General features: G+C 42.6%; 1 protein-coding gene across 5 annotated transcripts in view; it reads left to right on the top strand.

Moving 5' to 3' along the window:
• GPR19 (G protein-coupled receptor 19) overlaps nt 1-24,704 on the top strand; it is a 39,095-nt gene that overhangs the window by 9,498 nt on the left and 4,893 nt on the right. For all 5 annotated transcript variants that reach the window (XM_043441552.1, XM_043441551.1, XM_043441550.1 and 2 more), the window contains exon 3: nt 5,147-5,303. The gene's annotated coding sequence lies outside the window, so the exon portion shown is untranslated. The remainder of the gene's footprint in view (nt 1-5,146; nt 5,304-24,704) is intronic.

Raw genomic sequence — 24,704 nt, 5'->3', positions numbered from 1 at the left:
GGACTGGCGATTCACTTCACATATGATAATTTAAATGTTTCAATGCCATTCTCCCATATCATCCCACCCTCACCCTCTCCCACAGAGTCCAAAAGACTGTTCAATACATCTGTGTCTCTCTTGCTATCTCGCATACAGGGTTATCGTTACCATCTTTCTAAATTCTGTATATATGTGTTAGTATACTGTATTGGTGTTTTTCTTTCTGGCTTACTTCACTCTGTATAATAGGCTCCAATTTCATCCACCTCATTAGTATTGATTCAAAGGTATTCTTTTTAATGGCTGAGTAATATTCCATTGTATATATATATATACCACAGCTTTCTTATCCACTCATCTGCTGATGGGCATCTAGGTTGCCTCCATGTCCTGGCTATTATAAACAGGGCTGCGATGAATATTGGGGTACACGTGTCTCTTTCAATTCTGGTTTCTTCAGTATGCCCAGCAGTGGGATTGCTGGGTCATATGGCAGTTCTATTTCCAATTTTTTAAGGAATCTCCACACTGTTCTCCATAGTGGCTGTACTAGTTTGCATTCCCACCAACAGTGTAAGAGGGTTCCCTTTTCTCCACACCCTCTCCAGCATTTATTGCTTGTAGACTTTTGGATAGCAGCCATTCTGACTGGCGTGTAATGGTACCTCATTGTGGTTTTGATTTGCATTTCTCTGATAATGAGTGATGTTGAGCATCTTTTCATATGTTTGTTAGCCATCTGTATGTCTTCTTTGGAGAAATGCCTGTTTAGTTCTTTGGCCCACTTTTTGATTGGGTCTTTTATTTTTCTGGAATTGAGCTGCAGGAGTTGCTTGTATATTTTTGAGATTAATTCTTTGTCCGTTGCTTCATTTGCTATTATTTTCTCCCATTCTGAAAGTTGTCCTTTCACTTTGCTTATAGTTTCCTTTGTTGTGCAGAAGCTTTTAATTTTAATTAGGTACCATTTGTTTATCCCTGTTTTTATTTCCAGTATTCTGGGAGGTAGGTCATAGAGAATCCTGCTGTGGTTTATGTCAGAGAGTGTTTTGCCTATGTTTTCCTCTAGGAGTTTTATAGTTTCTGGTCTTACATTTAGATCTTTAATCCATTTTGAGTTTATTTTATGGTGTTAGAAAGTGTTCTAGTTTCATTCTTTTACAAGTGGTTGACCAGTTTTCTCAGCCCCACTTGTTAAAGAGGTTGTCTTTTCTCCATTGTATGTTCTTGCCTCCTTTGTCAAAGATAAGGTGCCCATAGATGCATGGATTTATCTCTGGGCTTTCTATTCTGTTCCATTGATCTATATTTCTCTCTTTGTGCCAGTACCATACTGTCTTGATGACTGTGGCTTTGTAGTAGAGACTGAAGCCTGGCAGGTTGATTCCTCCAGTTGCATTCTTCTTTCTCAAGATTGCTTTGGCTATTCGAGGTTTTTTGTATTTCCATTCAAATTGTGAAATTATTTGTTCTAGTTCTCTGAAAAATACCATTGGTATCAGCTTTGTTTAAAGAAGTTGGAAAGCTTTTTTTTTAAAGGATGTGTTAACTCAGTTATCAAGTTCACTAATATCTCAATAGCATCCTCAATGTTTCCAGTTGTTTCTTTTGCTTGGCTCCCAGGCAATTGACCGTGGTAGGATTTGACGTAGAGGTGGGTGAGAGGTTCACCAGTCTGTGGTAAAAGGGAAGAAAAATTTCTAGATGGGAATCAAGAACCAGCATGATATTTTGACTGCACCAGTTCACAGGAAGATCAGTTTGTGGAAGTTAAGGATCTAAAAATTAATTCTCATAGAACTGGCTACAGACTTCGGGACCCTTTGGAAAATTTTTGCCTGCCCCAGCCTGAAGGCCTGCTCTATGGTACCAGACAATCTGAGCAAAGTCTTCCATATTTGTTTGATGACAGACAAAGAAATTTTGAGAATGGCTTTCAAAACAGTAGCTTGGATTTCAAGCCTATTGTCTTGCTGTACACTCCTGTTTTAAATTTTGGAAGCTGAATATTTATTCCTTCTTTTTTTCCCATCACTTTGGTAACTCCAAAGAGTGCCACATTCCCTGTCCCCAAGGAAATTGATTCCCCAGGCAGGCAGAGGAGAAAAAAAAATCACATAAATTATTTTCAAAATATGACCCCAGTTACACAAATATTACGGGATTTTATGGGTTGGATGGAAGATGACTGTCTACTTTCTTCAAAAATGCTGGGAATAAGTTTGATGATTATAAATATAATATTTTAATATAATTCATATATTACATAGCATTTTATAGCTATTATTAATAATATTTCAGATTATTATCCCTTATGAAATTGTTTTTATTATTATTATTTTTTTATTATTTTATCATTAAGCTATGATGTACATGTGCAGTCATTCTAAAAAGAATGAATAATTTGATCTTTTTTTGCTCTCAAATGATTTAAAGCAGTCTTTCTGATTTCTTCTGTCAAAGGCCTACAGTACTGAATCACATCAGTCACATTAAATTGATGTTACTTTAAATGAATCCATTATTTATGATATAGAATAGTATAGTATAGTGTACCTGCTCTGGAGTTAGACTAAATAGTCCCAAGTCCTAGCTCCTATACTAACTAGTGGTGTGGTTGTGGGCATATTACTTCTCCTCCCTAAGTTTCCTTGTCTGTAAAACAGGAATGTTAATGACAGTGCCTGTCTTATGGTTGGATGTGCTCAGTCGTGTCCAACTCTTTGCCACTCCATGGATTGTAGCCCGCCAGGCTCCTCTGTCCATGGGGATTCTCCAGGCAAGAATACTGGAGTGGGTTGCCATGCCCTCTTCCAGGGGATCTTCTTGACCCAGGGATCCAACCCAGGTCTCCTGCACTACAGGCGGAATCTTTACCGTCTGAGCCACCATAATTTGCTGAGAAACATAATACATCACCCCACTCCCAATATTTTTTTTACCAGTGTGATGAATGTTTTATTAAAAATATGATAATTTCTTTTACCAAGTCAGGCTAAACCTCCAAGGAGTCTATTAAATAAATGAGAAAAATGCAGTTAAGTTTTTCTCTGGTTGGATAGGAGGATAAAATGAAATCATGGCTCATGATAAATAATTAGCTGGTTCTGTTGTCATTGCTGTTATTATTATTCTTATTATTCACTAAGAGAAGAGAGATGATATTAAGTTACCATCTGACTGACTCTCTTAAGAATTTCTTCAAACACATGTCCAGCTTTCCTGATAAATTAATTTTCTGAAAGGGGCCAGTGTTAGAATTAACAGAGTTGAATTTCTCTGAGCCTTACATAGAAAAACTAGAATTAACTTGATTCTTATCCTAGAATAAAAGAAGTAAACATGTCTTAAGCTACGGACATTACGCCAGGAAAGAGCTTCAGGTCATGAAATTACACTGGGGCTCTTCTATGCTACCTCTTTTCTTAACAGAATTTGCCTTACTGCACATTGAAAGTCAGTATTTCTACCTGAACCCCCCCCCCAAAGAAATACAATATTCAGAATTGCCATGCTTAGAATTCTGAGTTAGAAACAAACAGGTTATATGTATACCTAAAGAGACAAATGTATAGATTCAGTTCCTAACTTGGGATAGTCCAAATGTTATGCAAGGGATTGACCTTTTTATTCAAATTTATTTTTATTTAAAATAATCCAACAAGTCACAATTAACAATATTTATCTTTTCTCCTGTAAATTCATAAAGCATGCACAATTGTTCCTAGTTCAGGTGTAGGTCTAGTGTATCTCCCACTTAAGCCTGTTAGATCTAGATGAATGGCCTCATAAAAGTCAGAAGCCGCAACCTGAGAAGTATGTTTCCTGTGTTCTTCCACCCCTCCACCCCCTCCACCCCCCCACCCCAACCCCGCTTTCTGATGGCACGCCACAGTCCTTCTGTGAAGCTGGCATTTTCATTCTGTTGCACCTAAATAGATTTTTAAGGAAAGAAGCAGTGAAGGGTGGAAGGAGTTACCATCACAGTGTCCATACTAATTCCTAGAATCCTTTCAAGATTTAGGGTCAGTAACAATTCAGTAAAGAAGGGGCCCATTAGGTAAATTGGCTCTGAAAATGCTAATTGAAAGTCCTCCTCTGCAATTCAGTTCTGTTCCCTCTTCCTTTCTTTAGTCAGCAGGGTCCCATGGTGACTGGTTCTGAACGCAGTCATCCCCTTCAGCAGTTGCCTAGCACCATGGCAACCAGGACGTCAGCGAAGCAGGAAAGACCCTGCACAAAACAGCTCCTACCAGACTCGCTCTCTGCCTCTTAACTCAGCCCTGCCTGAGGCCTAGGGATGGGGCTAAGGACATCTGAACATACACACTCAGGAAACCTACATATTTCTGTGGTTGTGCCTGTGAGCATAGATATATGGGCATATGATAAACTGTGTAATGAGAATTTCCTCTCCACCCCCAAAACATGGAGCATGTTTCAAGAGTGTGGATGGGTGGTGGGATGGGGGTGGGAAGGTAGACATTTGATGATATGTAAAAATTATATTTGTGTTTATAAAAGTAAGTTGACAGTAGGGGAAGTTGGAGTCCTACTTATATATGGCCAGGTGTATGTTTAGACACAAAACCTCAGGGAAATATTTTTAAAATAGTTGTATTTACCCGAGAGTGAAGTAGACGAATGAGCACTGCTGAGGGGGTATAATGCTGTCCGTGGTGCTGAACACTTGATTTTTGTCAGATGTGCCAAGGGGGCTCTGGAGGGAGCTTAGGGAACACCATTCCAACTTAGGGTATGGATGACAAGAAAGAAAGGGAGGGCCCGGGGAGAAAGCATCCTTTCCTGCCCTTCCAAGCAATTCTGCATGTCCAGGATAAAATGTTCAGATGAGAAATAAAAAAGAAAGTGGCGAAGTAACTAGAGGTTTGGATGGTTGAATCTTCCCCTTTTCATATGGAGATTTTTGGTCTGAGCCAATCAGGTCGGAGATTTCTGCCTCTGTGCTCCTGAAAGGAAAAGTGAGGGGGAAGGGAGAGAGAAGCTGGCCACATTCTCCTCGTGAGCCACATGATCCATTTCCCATGTGACACATTCCAGAGCCCAGGAAAGGAGAAGGGAGGGGCGCCGGGAGAGTGGGGCTGGGGGCGGGAAGATGGTTTAACAGTCACCCCTGCACAGCGTCATCTTGTCTTCCCACCAGGAAGCAGGCTGTGAGCCAAGGGGAAGGCAGAGGACAGATATGACTGTGTTCCCAAGCTTCTGTGGTGGTTTATGGCATCCTCCAAACTCCTCTGCAAGGGCTGATCCTGACCACGAAGACCCAAGGAGACCGTCTCTGAAATCAAGTCCAGATGAAGGTATGTGCTAGAGACCCCGCGGTTTCGTGGCTGAAATTTGGCTCAGAGGATATGATACCTTCTGTTTTCCAGGCCACTTGGAGATTTTGTCTTGGCTTACATGTTGGTTAGGGGCTTTTGATTTGTCACAGGTCCAGAAAAGATGCCTAGGTAGTTCTATAAAATGCATAATTCACCACAGTAACTGCCTGTTGAAGAAAAATGAGATGGACATTGTATACAGTGATAATGAATAAAACAAAGCACTCATTGCTGAAACAGATTTTTTTTTTCCTTTGAATCCTGGAAAGAGGGAAAAATAATATTACTGACACCAGCCAGATTTCATATGTCACTACAATCAAATCCTGTTTCATCCTTTTTCAGCTGCTTATTCTGTGTCCATGTTCCCAAAGGTTATTGGCTGTGGCTGAGGGAGTCTGAGTGGGCTAGCATGCTGTTTCTTTGTGCTGTGTGATCATCTTCCTTCTGATGTCCCTGATACCAGGAGTGCTTGTGATTGTTTTCAGCTCTCTGTTAGGGATGGTAGGCTGTCCACCAAATCTCATATCTTTCAGAATAGCTACCAAGAAGGCTCCCAGGAAGTCCTCAAAGGAATCTTCCAGAGTTACAGGCTAAAAGAATCTGCCATGCACTCAAATCTTGATCCCTTTGATTATTTCTACCCAGCACAAAGAGAGGAACTAGCAGATTTACATTTTATTTTGTCTTTATTTAACAAATACTTATAAAGTTCTTGCTATGTGTAAGGCATCATTCTAAGCACACTCGGTTATTTAATCTGTATAATAACCTTCTGTGGGAGTTATTATTAGTACCCACATTTTGAAGATGAAGAAACTAAGGCACAGAGAAGTTAAGGAACTTTCCCAAGGTCACACAGCAATCAAATAGGAGAAATAGGGTTTGGACTGAAAAAACTTGACATCAGAGTCCATGCTCTTAACCACTGAACTGTGTTGCTTCCCTGCTTCCGTTATTTCAGATGATGTCAACAGTTGATTTGGTTACAAATTTTGTCCAGCTGACACTACTAGAACATGGAATCGTTTTCCCTGGCTAAAACAGATCCCCAGTGAAGTCTGTATTTAATTTTGAATTATCCCACTAGTCACATTCTGTACCCCCAAATAACTCAGTAAGTAATTGCCTGTTCTTCTCTTCCCCTTGTGCTGTATAGATATCTGGTAGTAAAACACTGTGTTGCTATGGTGACCAAAGGATGTCTAAAGGAAAAAAAGAAATCTAAAATTACTTCATGGTTGATTTTTTTTTTAATCAACCCAGAAACATTCTTCCATCCTCAGGACCTAGTAACAAGACCAGCCTAACCATATTATCTTTAACAGTACTTACCTGGTTTTCAGAATAAAATAAATAGATTAAAAACTCCTAAAATTATAAACACAAACTATGCTTTATCAAACTGACTAGATTTATTGCTTTAAAATAACATTATCATACTTTAAAACAGGGAATAGACCTCTCTTTTGCAAATTATCTCAGGTTTTATGGGAAAAAGAGGGATTTTTTAACTTCTGAAAATATCTGAAATATAAGGTTTACTTCCTCTTGGTCTGTGTTGTTTCCCTTCTGGCCCCTGACAAGAAAAGATGACATCTCATTCTTATATGCTGTGGGAAAACTTAAAGAAGTTACTGGGTGGGTCAAAGATAACAGAGAGAAAGAAAAGGGGGTAAGAATTCAAAATTTGTGGAATTCCTCATGGTATAAGGTGTTTCCCTTGAGGCTTTCACTGAAAAACACTTTGAGAGGAGGGTGTCTCCCTGACACCTTGAACTTTATTGAACTTTAGTTCTTAGATTAAGCCTTTGATCCTTGCTGAAATCTACATTTCCCTGGAACAAGTACACTTAACACTATTGTAGTCATCTGAAGTCAGCTTCTGGACAGAAGGGACCCACTTCTTCCATCTCTGGATTTCTAGCACTTAGCACCTGGCCTGTTTATGATATCATCTCAATCTGCACTTGTGAATGAAGAATGGGAAGACTGAAGACTCTGACAGCATTCTTGGGGCCCATATCTATTTTGTTTTGCATGCTTTTATGGGGAACGATCTTGAGGAGGTTAAAGTGTAGTAGGGGAAAACTTGGCAACAGTCAAAGTTATGTCTGAAATTTACATATGCTAGTCAGACCAACCCTGGAGCAGACTAGAGTTCAAGAAAGATCCATAAATTTTTTTCCTGGGGATTACCAATCCCCCTGACATTTTATTTAACATTTAGAATGAACTTCTCCTGATATTTGTATCTACATCTACATGGAGGCACCCTGAACAGTCTCATTTTCCTCTGATGTTTTTTGGCCTGGCATCATCTCCCAATGTTGAGATAGTTCACCTTGGGCCAAGAGAGAATGTCTTGAGAAGGTCACTTCCTGCCCCAGGCTGTCCTGTCCTAACCAACCATCCCTCACACTCCTTGGGACATTGCACCAAGATCCTATCCCACTGGCCTACAGGACTCCTCCCTGGAGAACCATGGGATCTTCAGAGTCAGAATTGATTGAGCCAGACTGCCGTTTCCATACCGTGGTGATTAGGACCTGAGTACAAGAGATTGTCTTGGGGCATCTTTAAAGTTTGCTTGGGATTTGAATTTAAGTTATCAGGTTAATAACTAGGCTTAAAATAGTCACTCCTCCTGATAGCATACACAAATATAACCCGTTCTATTCTTTTCCTTGGCTTCCCTGGTGGCTCAATGGCAAAGAATCTGCCTGCCAATGCAGAAGCTGCAAGTTCAATCCCTGGGTTGGGGAGATCCCCTGGAGAAGGAAAAGCATGGGTTGCCTGGGAAATCCCATGGACAGAGGAGCCTGGCGGGCTACAGTCCATGGGGTTGCAAAAGAGTCAGACATGACTTAAAACTAAACAGCAATTCTTTTTCCATCTGATTAAGGGTCATTAAGAACATTAAGAGTAGGGTTTGTGGATAAGGTGTGGTTCAGACAGTAAAGTGTCTGCCTACAATGCAGGAGACCCGGGTTCGATCCCTGGTTTGGGAAGATCCTCTGGAGAAGGAAATGACAACCCACTCCAGTGCTCTTGCCTGGAAAATCCCATGGACAGAGTAGCCTAGTAGACTACAGTCCATGGGGTCACAAAGAGGCAGACACGACTAAGCGACTTCACTTTCTTTTTTTCTTTCACCGTGTGTCCTTTAATCCTGTCTATGCATCCTCCCAGCCTTCAGTGTGGCCTGGAGGGAATGAGTTGTGGAAAAGAAGCAGCCCTGCTGGAAACACTATAGCTGGCCAGCAAGCGTGCTTGCCAACTGCATGCTTGCTGGCCTCCTCAGATGAGCAGGGCTGTGCACACAAGAGGCTTGGGTCTAGAAGCCTCTTTGGGTTTCCACTCATCCCTCTCAAATCTAAAAAGGGACAGTCCTCTCAACCAGCTGAACAGGAGCAGACAGAGAGAAAGTGGAGAGGCTCCCTTGGAGGAGAGACCTTGCTAAGAACACTTTCAGCTTGGAGGCTGGGGATGAAAGAAGAAACACGAAGAGGAACAGTGAGGGTGCATGGAGCTTGTGAAAGTGATACCTGGGTCCTGCCTTTCACTCAGTCACTTCTGGCTGCTAGTCTGCCCTGCCCACCAGATTATCAGATCCTTTCCTAGGATGTGTATCCTAGGGGAGGTAGAAGGAATAGAGACAAAGATCAGAGTGTGGGTGCAATTTCTTCTCTGAGTCCAGACAAACAGTGGGTTGAGATGAGAGGACAGTTTAAAAACCAAAAGGGCAGTCACCATCATGAATATATTTCCCTGTTTGTAGCCTCATTTTTCCTGGGCCAAACTTGGAAAGTGCTCATTTCTTGGAGCCTGTCATTCAGCATATTTCCAAGGCACTGAATGACTGTCATGTTTAATCTTGATGGACGCTCTCTGATATGTGTTACTAGACCCAATTTCTGATCAGGAAACTGGAGCTCAGGGTAACTAATCTGCCCAAAGCCACCCACAGCAAATAAAGCCAGCATCTGAATCCAGGTCTTTCTGGTTCCACTATGTCCCAAAGGAAGATTCTTTCCTCTATATTCTTTTAAAAATATTTTTGGATGTTAGAGTAATAACAAATACAATTCTAGAAAATTTGGAAAATATAAAGACAAATAAAAGAATAATGAAAATAAAAATCAGTTGTGGTCTGGCCACCTAGAAGCAACTTATTTTAAAATTTTGGTGTTTTTCTTCTCAGTCTTTTTCAATGCATATAGTGATAACAAAAGTAAACTTCTGTTAAGCTCTGGCTTTGTTCGGGACATTGTTCTTAGCTCCTTTTTGTGTCATTTTTTTCTCACAACAAATCAATAAGGTGGAGACTGTTATTATTCTAATTTTACAGGTAAAGACAATAAGCACATAGATGTTAAATAACTTATACAAGTAACAGGTGATTTGAAACCCAGGCAGGTTGGCTTGAGAGCAAGGTTTTTCAGCCTCAGCACTATTGGCATCTTGGTTCAGACAGTTCTGTGTTGGGAATGGAGCCCTTGTCCTCTTTATTGTAGTATGTTTAGCAGCATCCTTGGCCTCTACCTATGAGATATCAACACTTTCCTCCCTGAGTTGTGAAAATCAAGAGTGTCCCAGTATTGCCAAATGTCCCCTGGGAGGCAAAATGACCTCTGGACCACTAGTTCAAGAGCCTGTGCTTTGAACCATGCATGGTGGTTGAGATAACATAGCCTCTTCATATTTTAAGTGTGTTTAGAGTATTTTCTTCTACATGTCAAGAAAGAAATACACCTTTGAATTCAGATACAGGCTATGAAACCTGCCTGGGATGTCAGTGGCTTTAAAGAGCATAGGTAGGAAATTAGTTGCTTCCAGAAAAATGCTCATTAGTGGACTTTTGTCACAGGTTTATCTTATCCCACCATTGCCCAGTGTGGAGAATGTGTTTCTCTCTTATTACTTTTTCCCTGGTTCTATGCACCTTTAGCCTTCAGGAATTGGGATTTCACACGTACACTTATGGTATAGCAGGACAGTGCTTTTCAATCAAAGTGTCAAAATATGTCCCAAACAAAGGGTGTCTGTTGCAAATAATTTCTAGCTAAATAAAATACCAAAGTTTGCTAGTTATTCATTTTTTTAAAAACTTATGATAATAAATTTAAGGATGTCTGAAATTCTTTTCTACATGACTACGTGACTTCTTGGGTTGAAGATTGTAGTCTGAGTGCCAAGTGTTGCACATAATTCTGGATGTGTCTGTAGGAGTATATCACATGTATGGACTCAATGTCACACCTACCTCTGAAGAGGAAGTTGAAAATTGCTGGTGTTGGTGATTTCGGTCAGTCATTGCTTATATGCAGAGAGGATTAAAATAAGCACTGAGAAGTGATAGCAGTAACATTTTAGCTGATAAAATGTCTAAAAATATATGGCACTAAGATATGTTATTAACCATGTGAAACATGTGCAAATACGTGTTCAACCATATTTTTAATCACATCTGACCACATATGTAGTTGCATAATTTGTCCATGAAAAATACATGTGCTGCACATTCAAATCTAGTTTCTCCATGAGCTTGAAGGTGGCTTTCTTGGAAAACCATGATTGAGGACAGTGATGCAGATCAAAATTTACCCAGAGTGTTGATGTAAACTTGATGTGAGACACATGTAAATGCTTTGGAAAAAGAGAAGCTTTTGGTAACTTGCTATTCAGTGCTTATACTCAGTTCTTAATGAATCCTTCACCTTCTTTTCAAAAGGCTGTAGATCACATCTACTGTTCAGCTCTTTGTTTTTAAGTGTAATCAATCTGGTCTTTGCCTCCCCACATCTCTCCTATTTCAGTCTCATGACTAAAGATGTTGATACTGAAATCAGAGAATGGAAATGAAATTGAACATTTCCCTCCCAAACTTGAATTCAACGAGCACACAGCAGCTGTTCAAAAAATGTTTGTTGTAATAAACTGAGTTTACTGAGGTGCAGACTCCGTGGCCAAATTATTTTCTTCAAAACTTGAAAGATCTCATTCTAGGAACAGAGGTGTGAAAAATTGGTAGAGGACAGTCAGGGTTTCTAGCAAGTATTTCTCCTCCCCAAGAAGTCTGGTGTTACCTGGGATGGGAAGCAAATACAAGCGGCAGGTTTTCCTAAACCAGACCACTTCTTGTGAGGAGTCTTCATTAGGAGATTGTTGGCACATCCAGGGTAACTACTGAGTGGGGCTTGGCTGGCCCCTCAGTACAATTCATCTCTCCTTTGGAGACGAGACTAGTGACCTTGGGCTGGACCCCAGCATCCCTTAGCAGCTTCCCTCTCCTCCCATCAAAGTGCACTTTGAGGAGGAGCTCTCCACCAGCTGAGAGTGGTGGCTTATAAGCTAAATGAGTGTGTGTTGCTCATTATGATGTCTGCCCGTCAGTGTTAGTTCCTATAGCGAACATGACCTTTAAAAAAAAAAAAAAAGAAATCATCTGGACCAACTCATTTTTGTTGCAGACGTGGAAACAGATTCAGGGAGATTAATTTACTTGAGGTCCTTACACTGATATAAAAATAAGACCTGGGTCTCTTGATTTGCTGTTCAGTGCTTATAATCAGAATTACAACTTGGGTTTCTCAGCCTACAGTCTGACATTAAAGGTGAAGTAGAAAGTACTACATTCTTCAAGCTTTTGGGGGTTTCTGATATCCTAGATCCTGGTAGGGAAGTGGAAGGTGATAGAATGGCTGGTATGAGTTTCAGTGTTCATACTCGGTTTTATAACAAATCTATATTGAATGTTTCTGTTGCTGCTGTCACAAACGAACACAAATTTGGCCAACATAATCGCAGCCATTGATTAGGTCACAGTTCTGCAGATCAGAAGTCTGGGTGGGCTTGGCTGGTTTCTCCGCTTAGAGTCTCACAAGGCTTCAAGGTGTTGACAGGACAGCACTCTTTGTAGAGGCTCCAGGGCTGATTCCCCTTCCAAGCTCCTATCTGTGGTTGGTAGAATCCTATGCCTCGTCCTTGTAGGACTAAGGGCGTGTTTCCTTGATGACTGTCAGCTGGGGGCCACCCGTAGCTCCCCAAGGCCTCCCCCTGGTTCTTGCATGTGGGTCCCTCCACCTCAGCCAGAACAGCGTATCAGTTCCTTCTCACTCTTGGAATCTGTCTCTGGCTTCTGTTGTAGCTCTCTGCCATCAGCCGAGAAAGTTCTGTCTCTGAAAGGGTTCATTACTTTGGGCCCCCCTGGCTAATTCAAGATCATCTTCCCATTTTTAGTTGCATAACCATAATTGTCTATGTAGAGTTCCTTTTGCTATTTAGTGTAACATATTCACAGGGATGGAGGTATGGACGTCTTGGGCGGGGATGTGGCATTCTGCCTATTATTCATGTCGTCTGAGTGTGTGCTAAGTCGCATCAATTGTTTCCAACTCTGTGTGACCCTGTGGACTGTACATGTTATTTCCTTTAAATAATGGCAAGGCTCCATCCTACCAGGACAATGGGAAAGTTGGTGACAAACATTCCTAGGATTCTCATCCTCTTTTTAGGACTCGGGGCTCTTAGACACTACAAAAAGAAAAGGTGGCCCCTCTAGTCTTGGATCCCCTCTGATTATAGCAGAGATGTAATTATGGCCTGAATTGTTGTGTGTGCTTGAAGGCTGGTGAAGCTGCTGCATCAGTATAACCCTAACCCACCCCACCCCTGACCTGGAGCAGTGGCCTCTTTTCCAGCTGGGGAACTCCATTCCTTGGACCCACCTCTCTACCTGCAAACCTCCATCACCACCTGTCCCTTACCTGGAGCACAGTGAGGAAGTGAGGCAAGGGTCCCAGGCCTGCCTTTTCTTTTTAATTGCCTTATTTACATGCCATAAAGTTCACTTGTTTTAAGGGTACAATTCAGTGATTTTTGTTAACATTTACAGAGTTGTACAACCATCACATAATCCAATTTCACAACCTTTTCATCATCCTCAAAAGATCCCTTGTGCTCATCCAGGACTCCCCTTTGCAGGACTCCAGGGGGCACAGCCACACTCTTGGTTCAGAGGTCCTAGTATCTCCCTCCTCCCCTGTACAGAAATACAGAAATTCCACGCCCCCCCCCCACCCCCCGCCACCAACCAGCATCCAGAAAACAAAAGCCAAGGAAGCAGTCTTGTCTCAGGCCTGGTGAGGGAACTCTCCTCTAAGACAAGACAGTGCTTAGGCCTGGGTTCATTCTCAGCAGAGGGCAGGAAAAAAGTCCCAGCAAGGAGCACAGTGCACACACATCAGTGCCTCAGTGACTTACCCTGTCACTTTACCAGGCAGAGGGGTCTTCAGGTTGCACTTACCAACAGGCAGCCACTGACCTCGCGGAGCAGTGACCTTCAGAGGGGTGTCAGACCTCTCTCCTCCATGATTCCTTACCTCTCTTTGGTCGCAGAGCACCTGATGGGCACATAATGGGGAGTGGGGAGGGAGAATGTGGAGCCCCTTTGTGGCACCAGAATGAAAGGAAGTGCCTGGAAGTACTCTGCCCCTCCAGGCCCCGCTTACTCCTTTCTGTCTTCCCTGCCCCCATGTGATGGGGCAAAGAATTCTGAGTCACCTTAACAACAACAGCCTGTCACAAGAGCAGTCCTAAGGCCAGGCCCCAAGGAGCCTGAAACATTGTTCGGGATCTGGAAGGAAGCTGGGGATCCAGTGGTGACCGGATTTCCTTGGCCTGTGTTCTGTCTGCAGCAGGAGTCCTGGCGAGTCTACTGTAGAGGACCCTGGCCTCTGTCTCTGCTTCTCCTGCCTCCATAGCTTCCCCAAGTCTTGAAGCCCAAGAAAGGGGCCTCCTGCCAAGCTCTTACAATAGCTCTTTTCTTTCATACAACTTATAACAACTCACTGTCTTTTGGGGGGGGGGGGTGTGCTGGGTTTTCATTGCTATCTTTCTCTAGGCTTCGAGGGTGGGGGCTGCTCTCTGGTTGGGGCGCGCGGGCTTCTCATTGCAGTGGTTTCTCTGGTTGGGGAGTGCGGGCTTCTCATTGCAGTGGTTTCTCTGGTTGGGTCGCGTGGGCTTCTCATTGCAGTGGTTTCTCTGGTTGGGAAGCGCGGGCTTCTCATTGTAGTGGTTTCTCTGGTTGGGGAGCACGGACTTCTCACTGCAGTGGTTTCTCTGGTTGGGGAGCGCGGGCGGCAATAGATGTAGCGCGTGGGCTCAGCAGTTACAGTGCACGAGCTTAGCTGCCTAGCGGCACATGGGATCTTCCCGCGCATGCGTGCTTAGCTGCCTAGCGGCACATGGGATCTTCCCGCGCATGCGTGCTTAGCTGCCTAGCGGCACATGGGATCTTCCCGCGCATGCGTGCTAAGTTGTTTCAATCATGTCCGACTCTTTGCAATCCTGTGGACTATAATCTGCCAGGCTCCTCTGTCCATGGGATTCTTCAGGCAAGAATACTGGAGTGGGTTAATGTGCCCTCCTCCAGGGGATCTCCCCGACCCAGGGATCGAACCTGAGTCTCTTATGTCTCCTGCGCTGGCAGATGGATGCTTAACCACTGGACCACCAGGGAAGCCCACAACTTACTGTCTTTATTTGTGCTTATTTCTTACTCTTCTCTCCACCCCTCCACAACTAATTAGACTATGACCTTCATGAGGGTAGGGACACAGTTTTGCTTGCCACTGTATGTCCAGTTCTTAGCAAAGTACGTTCTGGCACATTGTATGATCTTACAATATGTTTATGGAATGATGAATGAATGAATAAAGATGGGCAAAGAATCTGAAGAGACATTTCTCCAAACTTATATGTCCAGGTGTCACCTGGATAGCTCTGCTTGAATATCCAATAGGAATTTAATTCAGCCAAAATAGAATTGCTGATTTCCAGTTCCTCAGACTTTTTCTTTCTGCATCTCAGGTCCTCAAATTTAGGAATCATCTCCATCCCCTACCCCGTCACACATCAGCAAATCTTGGTGGCTCTTTATCCAATATGTTTTCAATATCCATCTACTTTTTCCACTTACACTGCTACCGCCCTGGTCATCATGTACCTGGGTAATTGTTAAGAGCCTCTTAACTGTTCTCTCCTCGTCTACTCTCAGCCACCCATATAGCAACTAAAGTTGTATTTTTAAAACACAAATCAGGTAATACTCATATTCGTCCATTGCTTAAAGCCCGCAATGGATTTCACTGCAATAAGAATAACACCTGTGCCCTACAGTGCTATATGTGACCTGATCCCTGCCTACATTTCTGATTATATCAGGTACCATTTTCTCTCTTGAGCTATGTGAAGCACATAGCTCAGTTGGTAAATCATCTGCCTGCAATGCAGGAGACCTGGGTTTGATTCCTGGGTCGGGAAGATCCCCTGGAAAAGGAAATGGCAACCCACTCCAGTATTCTTGTCTGGAGAATCCCAAGGACAGAGGAGCCTGACAGGCTACAGTCCATGGGATTGTAAGAGTTGGACACAACTTAGCAACTAAACCACCACCACCACCATTTTCTTCCACATTCATATACTCTAGCCACATAACAAGCTTGTTCCTGCCCCAGGACCTTTGGACTCATTGTTCCTTCTGCCTAGAATGCATTCTGATTTCCACATGGCTGACTTCCTGTAAATGGGGTTTTAGCTCTAGTATCATTTCAGAGAATCCTTCTCTGATGACTATCTGAAATAAGACCCTGCATTTAGAGGCAAAAAATAGAAAACTAGAATCGCTTGGACTGCAAGGAGATCCAACCTAAAGGAGATCAGTCCTGGGTGTTCATTGGAAGGACTGATGTTGAAGCTGAAAGTCCAATATTTTGGCCACCTGATGTGAAGAGCTGACTCATTTGAAAAGACCCTGATGTTGGGAAAGATTAAAGGCAGGAGAAGAAGGGGACAACAGAGGATGAGATGGTTAGGTGGCATCACCAACTCAATGGACATGAGTTTGGGTAAACTCCGGGAGTTGGTGATGGACAGGGAGGCCTGGCATGCTGCGGTTCATGGGGTCGCAAAGAGTCAGACATGACTGAGCGACGGAACTGAACTGAACAGAAAACTCAAAAGGGCTTAAGACGTCAAGGACTACTTAATAAGTAGTCTGAAGGCAGGTGTTCTGGCAGCTCCATAGTGTCAGAGCACTGGGTGGTGTCTTTGAGAATCTTAGGACTTCCCTTGACCCCATAAGATACCACCAATTGCACTGATATCATTATGTGGCAGTTTACAAAGGCAGAAAGTGAGGGATAGTCAGGCTCTTAAGAAAGAACACTCCCGACATGCCCTTTTCATTTTATTAAGAAAGATTTTTTCACGGGCCTCCCAGCACCCTACAAGGAGGCTTACTTTTGTCTCAGTGGCCAGAGATGATGATGTTGATATGACCACTGCTAGCTGCAAGGGTTGGTGGGAGGTGATTATTTTTCCTTGTCAGCCTCTGGAGACAGGAAGGCAGGTGAGGTGTTGGGAATGACCACTAGGTAACCAGCCAACCACCCACTTGCCATCCCTTTCCTGCCCAATCTGGACCTTCATTCTGCTTTATTTTTCTCCACGGCACTAAGCATTTATTAATTGTGTACTTTTTCTTATTTAGCTATGTAATATTGTTTCTCCCACTAGAGGAGAGCGAGAGCTCTAGTTTACTTCTGTATCTCCAGCAATTAGCCCGATCCTGGCTCCTCACAGATTATAAAAATTATTGGATAAACGTGTGATTGAGGGCTGCTGTGTATATTACTGTCATAACAAAGTGGTCATTTCATAGGGTGACGTTTATTGCCCTTGGTTTCTTTCGCATTTTATCTGACCACAGACTGTGAGAGCAGTGGAGAGACAGGAAGTGTTATCCAAGCTTCCACATAGATCCCTACCGAGTGGCAGTCGGGATGGGAAATACTGGATCGTGTCCTTTATACATTCCCCCAAAGAGGAGCTGGTGTGACCTAACATTTCCTCCTGCAGCTAGGTCTACAGGGAGTTTGGGGAGGATTGCCACTTGTGATCAACATAAACTTCCATGTGGGTGAAGCCTGGGCTCCTTTCTGTTGGACTTCTTTGGGTCAAGTATCTCTCCATTGCCACCCATACCTACACAAAACTGTCAAGTCGGTGAAGTTTATCTTCTTCAGCTTCAATCTTTCACCCTCCACCCATCCCTTCCCACAATATAACACCCCATCTTCATTCTCTCTAGATCCTGACTGTTCCTTATGGTGTTTGCTTTTGGCATCTCTTCTGTTTTCATTTTCACTAAGATCATAGCTCTCCAAGATAGAAGGGGTCTCAGATATCACCACTGTTCTACTGATAATGTGTTTTAAAATTTACTCTTTAAGAAGCATTTACATTTTAAATGGAACTTTGGTGCTCACTTCAGCAGCATGTATACTAAAATGGGACTTTGACCCTAAAAGAATGATGCTCTAATGGTGAGAGAAGCAGAGGGGATGGAAGCCCTCCTGATTCCTGGAAGTCACACCAAGGATGCTGACTCTGTTTATTTCTAATATTTTCAGATTTATGTGGAAAACAAAAAAAGGTAAAGGTGATAAAAGAAGAATGGTGGTGGTAGTGGTTTAGTTGCTAAGCCGTATCCGACTCTTGCAACCACATGAACTATAGCCCACCAGGCTCCTCTGTCCATGGGATTTTCCAGGCAAGAATACTGGAGTGGGTTGCCATTTCCTTCTCCAAAAGAAGAATATAGTTCCTTAAATCTAGATATCTAGAATTTCTCACCAGCAATGTCATTATTTTGGGATATTTTGTGATGTGGTGTGTGTGCTTAGTCGCTCAGTCGTGTCCGACTCTTTGCAACCCTATGGACTGTAGCCCACCAGACTCCTCTGTCCCTGGGATTCTCCAGGCAAGAACACTGGAGTGGGTTGCCATGCCCTCCTCCATGGGATCTTGCCAACCCAGGAATCAAACCCAGGTCTCCTGCATTTGTGATGTTAGAAGAGGCTTTTTTTGAAAACCCTTCCCTGTTCAAAAAAAATCATGTTCTCCTTGAAAGCAGAACCAGTATTCAAACAAAGAGAAAATGTGCCACATCTGATCTCAGGAAACTGCTTGATCTCAGTTGGGAGACATATTGAAAGGCACAGACCTGGAAATATTATGGAGAAATACTTGTATATATTATATAACCAGAGGAAAGAGAGAAGGGCACTAGGGAAAATTTCAAGCTTATAAATCACAATGCCAGGAGTCTCAGATGGTGAAGAAGAAACTTAATTTTCACTGGAATTATGAGGTTCTTTTGCAATTATTCAGAATTACCTAAAGGAAATAATTTTAGTAGGATAGAGTCTCTTTGCTTTTGAGAAAGACACAGTCAATCCAGTTATATTATCAATACATATTTTGGTTCAGGGTATAGGAAAAAGTTTCATCTGACAAGAAGAAAGTGAAGTCGCTCAGTCGTGTCCAACTTTTTGTGACCCTGTGGATTGTAGCCTACCAGGCTGTTTCTGTCCATGGGATTCTCCAGGCAAGAATACTGGAGTGGGTTGCCATTTCCTTCTCCAGGGGATCTTCCCGATCTAGGGACTGAACCCAGGTCTCCCACATTGCAGGCAGATGCTTTACCCTCTGAGCCACCAGGGAAGCCTTCATCTGGCAAATATGTCACACACACACACACACAAAAGTCCCCAACTTGAAGAAACTTGGAGAAAGGTTATGTTTATTTGGACCTCAGTGACTTCCCCCTTAAAAGCGGTGCTGTCAATGATGAGGTATTTAGGCCCTTGACAAAAGCCATTCATCCTTAACAATGCTAAATTATGTGACCAATGTTAGTAATATGACTCTAAGTTGTGATGTATGCTGTGGTTAATAAAATTTGCTTGTCATATGGCTTAGAAGACTTTTATGGGCTAAAAGTAGTGGTAATATTTTCAGCACTTGCTACATGTCAGACACCAAGCTAGGTGTGTTTTAGAACTATAGTAGGATAGCACTTACTGAGGGTCTCGTACCAGACAGATTGACTTGTGATAACTCATTTAACTCCTGAGCATATATAATCTCATGTAATCCTCATAATAATCAAATGAAATAGGGACTAATTATTCTCATTTTCTGGACTTCCCAGGTGGTGCAGTGGTAAAGAATCCACTGGCCAATGCAGGAAATGCAAGAGATGCAGGTTCAATCCCTGGGTTGGGAAGATCCCCTGGAGTAGGAAATGGCAACCCACTCCAGTATTATTGCCTGGAAAATTCCATTGACAGAGAAAACTGGTGGGCTACAGCCCATGGGATCACAAAAACACAACTGAACAGATTCTCATTTTACAGATGAGAACACTGGAATCAAGAGGGTTAGATAACTTGTTTTGGGTCACACAACTAGATAGTGAGTGACAGAGATAGTACTCCTACTTCAGTCTGCTTCAAAGCCTGTGCACATAACCACTTTGCAATAATCCTATATTGTGAGCTGAAAAATAAGTGTCTCTCTGCAGAAGATTATGTTCTAGGTGTGTAGGTGTGTCAGATTTAGGTAATAAAAATATAGGACGGGACATAGTTATGTTAAAAAGTTATCTGTTATTAATCTGAAATTCATGCTTGACTGGGATTCCTGTGTTTCATCTGGCAACCCTGTCTGTGTGGCACATTATGAGAACATGTCTTCTCTTTCTGGTTTTCCTGTTCCCCCACCACAGTCATGCTGGTGGCTACCTGGGCCTTATGTGGTTCTATGAAGTGCTTAGCTCAGTGTCCACACCAGAGCCATAGCTCAGAGCCAGGAAGCGAGATAGGAGCTAAGGAAGGTTCCAAAGAACCCGTGTGACCTCCTTAGCCATTTGTAAATTCAGGGATGTGTGTAAGTTCAGGACTTTTGGATAGGTTGGTCTGTGAACTGCCCTACTGGAACTGGTGGGCGGATAACTACTGGCTATTTGTGGTTGTTGTCAGTCTCATGGTGCCACTGTTCCTACCTTGGCTGATTCATGATGCCAACATGATGTTATTGAGCTTGGAATTGGGAAGGAATGTGCTCTGAGGAGCCCCATGCAAGCTAGTCCCAGCCCACCTCTGTTCCAATCTTATATGTAGGCAAATCAAGCCTACAAAACAGTGAAAGGTTTAAGGCACCATCATATTTCTTAAATTACAACAATTAAAATTTAAAAGAGAATTTCCTACTTGGGGTGATACTGAATTGTTCAGACTTTTTCTACACTTCGATTCAAACTGAGTTCTGCTTTCATTCTACCTTTGAAAGGCAGCAGTCAGTCATCTGATAATGAATTTTCAACACTTTCACATTCTTTATTATGAAGAAAGGCTGTGTTTCCAGACCAGCATGACTACTGCACTTTTGATGCTAAGCCTCCCTGCAGTATATAGTGGGAGTGATTTTTTTCCCCCCAAATGTTCACTGTGTCACATATTTCTGAGCTAGCATATTGAACAGATGTATCTGTGGGTTGCAAGAGTCTGTGGGGGAATTTTATATTCGTGTTTGATTGAGAAGTCTGTGTACAGCCAGTTTGACCCTCCAAATTTAGATCCAGCCCACTGTGGCTCCTCTGGGACATGAAGTGCCAGTGGTGGTTAAAATCATGGGCTTTGGAGCAAGGCAGTCTTGGGTGACCACTTTCCAATTGTATGACCTTGGGGAAGAACTTCAGTTTTTTCATTTGAAAAATAGGGCTAATAACATTACCTCTTTCTCTGGAAGGGCTCTGCATATGAAGTACCTGACAGATAATAAGCACACACACAAAAAAAGTACTAACTCTTGGTGGTATTGATGCTACTATAACTCCTGTCTTCATTGCAGTTAATCTCACTACTCATTAACCACAGGCTGTGTGTCTGCTTAGGTGCAGCAGACACTTCTCATTCTACAGAAAATGTTTCCATTCATTTTTTCCCCAACCAAATCATATGTAAATTTAACATAAAATTCTAATTTGCCATAGTCTTCCTGTATTATGGGAATATCTCTGAATCTGTATAATTTCAGGAGGGAAAAATAAATCAGTTGTTAGGGTTTTCTGAGTCTGGAAGAAACCTACCCAGCATTGATACACTTATCTGGGAATAGCCTCTGGCAAACTGTGAAGTTTATCGTCTGTGCCCCTCTGATTCTTTTTTGTAGTCCTCTGATTAGTATCTAATCATTCATATGCCCATCAAAATACAGTTTTCCAAAGGTTAGTTATGGTTCTTATTCATCATGATTCTCATTCAAGCATAGAAATGAACATAATGTAAAAAATCATTACCTTATTACTGAAGGAACCGATGAGATAATAAGGTTGCTTCTAAGAGCATTTGAATAAATGGATACTTCTAGGGATTTGGGGGGGTGCTATTTGTTTGTTTCTTTAAATAATGTGAGCATAAAATTGCTAGGAGGCACAAAACTGGTTATTGTCCTACAGGGCAATAAATCTATATAACCTTTGGGGTTATTTTTTCTCCTAAACAAATTTGCATGTTTACATGTAATGTCTGGGTGCTAGTCATATTGTAAATAGCAAAATCAAGAACAGATACATTCTTCCAGAGAATTAAATAATCCTTGGGGAAGCCCATGTAACAGTCTCCTAGCATGATATTAAAAAATTATGCTATGCTCTCTGTGCCTTATTTTCAAATAATGGATAATTTTTCTTAACATATCTACCCATTTATTCAGTAAACCTTTATTAATATCTATGTGCTACAGGGATATAGAAATAAAGACACAATCCCCGTCCTTACGGAATTCATAACCCAACGGGGGGAGATAGTACTCAAAATAAAAATTACAATATGAAGTGACAGACATATCATTTTATATATAGACACAAGGTCCCATCATTACAAAGGTCGTTCACTCCCTAGCTCTATACCATGTCAGATCATCCACCATTTTCCCCACCTGTATATTAAAACACATCTCTTTGAGCCCAACAGATGAATAATTCCTGTCTTAGATAATATAAAGATATATATTAATAGGGGCCCTCAATCTCAACTGAATCGGGTGTGTCATGTGGTAATCTCAGGGCTGGTTGGGAAGAGACAGGATGAGCTGGAAAGAGGTGAAGAAGGCTTTCCTTGCTGCTAAAACTACTGAATATGGATGACCCAGACACAACTACTAATTATGTAGCCCCTGTATTTCAGAAATACTCCCTTAAAGATATATTTATTTCCAAATTAATGGAGCAGGGGAGAGCTTTCTTAACATTTACTTTAGCGTTCTAGAATTTGGTTATAATATGGCAGACCATGTTTTCTGCGAGTTGGTACAGGAGGCTGTCTGAGGTCACCTAAACTGCCTTTGCTCGCCCTTAAATGAGAGCTGACCTGGGTGACTTGTTTCACCTGCCCTGCTCTCTTCAGGAGCCATGTTGCCCTGTCACCATGGCCACCAGCATTCCAGCTCAGGGAGAACACACAGGGATTCTGTATCTCTGCTTGTAATTCTCCTAGCAGAGCCACCTAGAGTAGGAGGCCTGTATTTCAGCTCTCTGTCTTTATGGAGTCAATTCATTCAATAGCTAATAAGCTATTATTAATGTAAAGAACTTCAGTGGAAGCTGTGGAGCATGAACAAAGAATAATGCCCTTTTCCCAGGACCCCATAGTTAATGGGAGAAGACAGAAATGTGGAAGCAATTCTAAAGCAGTGATTGTTAATCCGGGCTGCACATTGGGATCACCTGGGGAACTCTTGAAACCTCGTGATGCCCAGGCTGCACCCCAGAGCAGTTAAATCCGAATCCCTAGGGAAGGACCCTAGCATCAGCATTTTGTAAAGCTCCCTGGGAACATCCAGCTTGGCTCTAAAGCAAAACAAACCAGGAAAAGGAGTAACAAAATGCCCTATGAAAGAGGGATCCACAGCCATTCTGCATATGTTAATATTCTTACCCACCGGGTGACTACATTTCAGCTCATGAATGTGGAAAATGTAACCTCTCATTGTAACCACAGGAAAAATGTAGGTCAGTTTGATTGTAGGGCATTTAGAGACTGTATGGTCTGGGCAGTATGGTCTGCAGAAAACTATACCTCTAAGAGTCTCTTGGACTGCAAGGAGATCCAACCAGTCCATTCTAGAGGAGATCAGTCTTGGGTGTTCATTGGAAGGACTGATGTTGAAGCTGAAACTCCAGTACTCTGGCCACCTGATGCAAAGAGCTGATTCATTGGAAAAGACCCTGATGCTGGGAAAGATTGAGGGCAGGAGGAGAAGGGGACAACAGAGGATGAGATGGCTGGACGGCATCACCAACTCAACGGATATGGATTTGGGTGGACTCCGGGAGTTGGTGATGGACAGGGAGGCCTGGCGTGCTGCAGTTCATGGGGTCGCAAAGAGTCGGACACAACTAACCGACTGAATGGAACTGAACTGAAGGGGAAGAGGCCCCCAAAGGTCAACCCGAGAAGGATGACCCCCAAGTTATTCCACATGCTGTCTCTCCCTTGGAATGTTTGGGACGTTTTTGTTGTTGTTCTTTTTTAAACCCTTGTCTTCCTGAAGAAGGGACCTTTATCCTCCAGGTCCCCGGCTCACACCTTGGTCTCCTTTGTGAAGTCTTCCCTTTTCTTCCCTTTTCCAAGCAAAGTTGGGTCCCTGTCTTTCTCTGGCACTTAGCTCCTTATCTGTCAATTATAATTATTATAAAATTTAGTTATAATATGGCAGACAGCTTATTTATACATTTACCCTTTTACTGGCCTTACTTTTCATTGGTTTTCCTAGCACTCAGCATAGTTTCTTGGTATACTGAATGAGTACACAGAGATGCAGCACTTTAGGTCCAGTCAGAAAAGTCATGCCATCAATCAGGTGAGACCTAGACTCAACAACTCCTCAGGCTGTCTTGTCCCATTTCTTTTTCTTATTTGGCCACACCCCACAGCATGTGGGATGTTAGTTCCCTGATGGGGGATCAAATATGCCTCCCCTGCAGTGGAAGTGTGGAGTCTTAACCACTGGATCACAAGGGAAGTCCCCTTGTCCCGTTTCCAGGAGGGTATGTGTGTGTGGGGGGGGTGGGGGCAGAGGGGGTCGGACACACTCGTTATAAAGCTGCAGGAGGAAGGGATAGAAGAAGGCCCCCATAGCACATCAGTGGTGGTGGTGGTGGTGGTGATTTTGAGTTTCATCTGCAGAGTTTTGCTATGAGAGGAAAGAAGAAGCAGAAGGAAGTTCAGAGGCTTCAAAGTGTGTGTGGAGCTACGGAAAATGCCCGTGCCACCAGCTCCTGTTTTATTTAGGCCACAGGCATTCCCCCACAAATTTAGAACAGCTCTTTCTCTCTGGGAATGTTGCTTGTCTCTTGTATTTTTAAGCTTTCAGTTCAGTTCAATCACTCAGTCGTGTCCGACTCTCTGCAACCCCCTGGACTGCAGCACGCCAGGCTTCCCTGTCCATCACCAACTCCCGGAGTTTATT

This window comes from Cervus canadensis, chromosome 21, assembly GCF_019320065.1.
Source record: "Cervus canadensis isolate Bull #8, Minnesota chromosome 21, ASM1932006v1, whole genome shotgun sequence".
NCBI lineage: Eukaryota > Metazoa > Chordata > Mammalia > Artiodactyla > Cervidae > Cervus > Cervus canadensis.
This window is presented reverse-complemented; position numbering and strand designations above follow the sequence as displayed.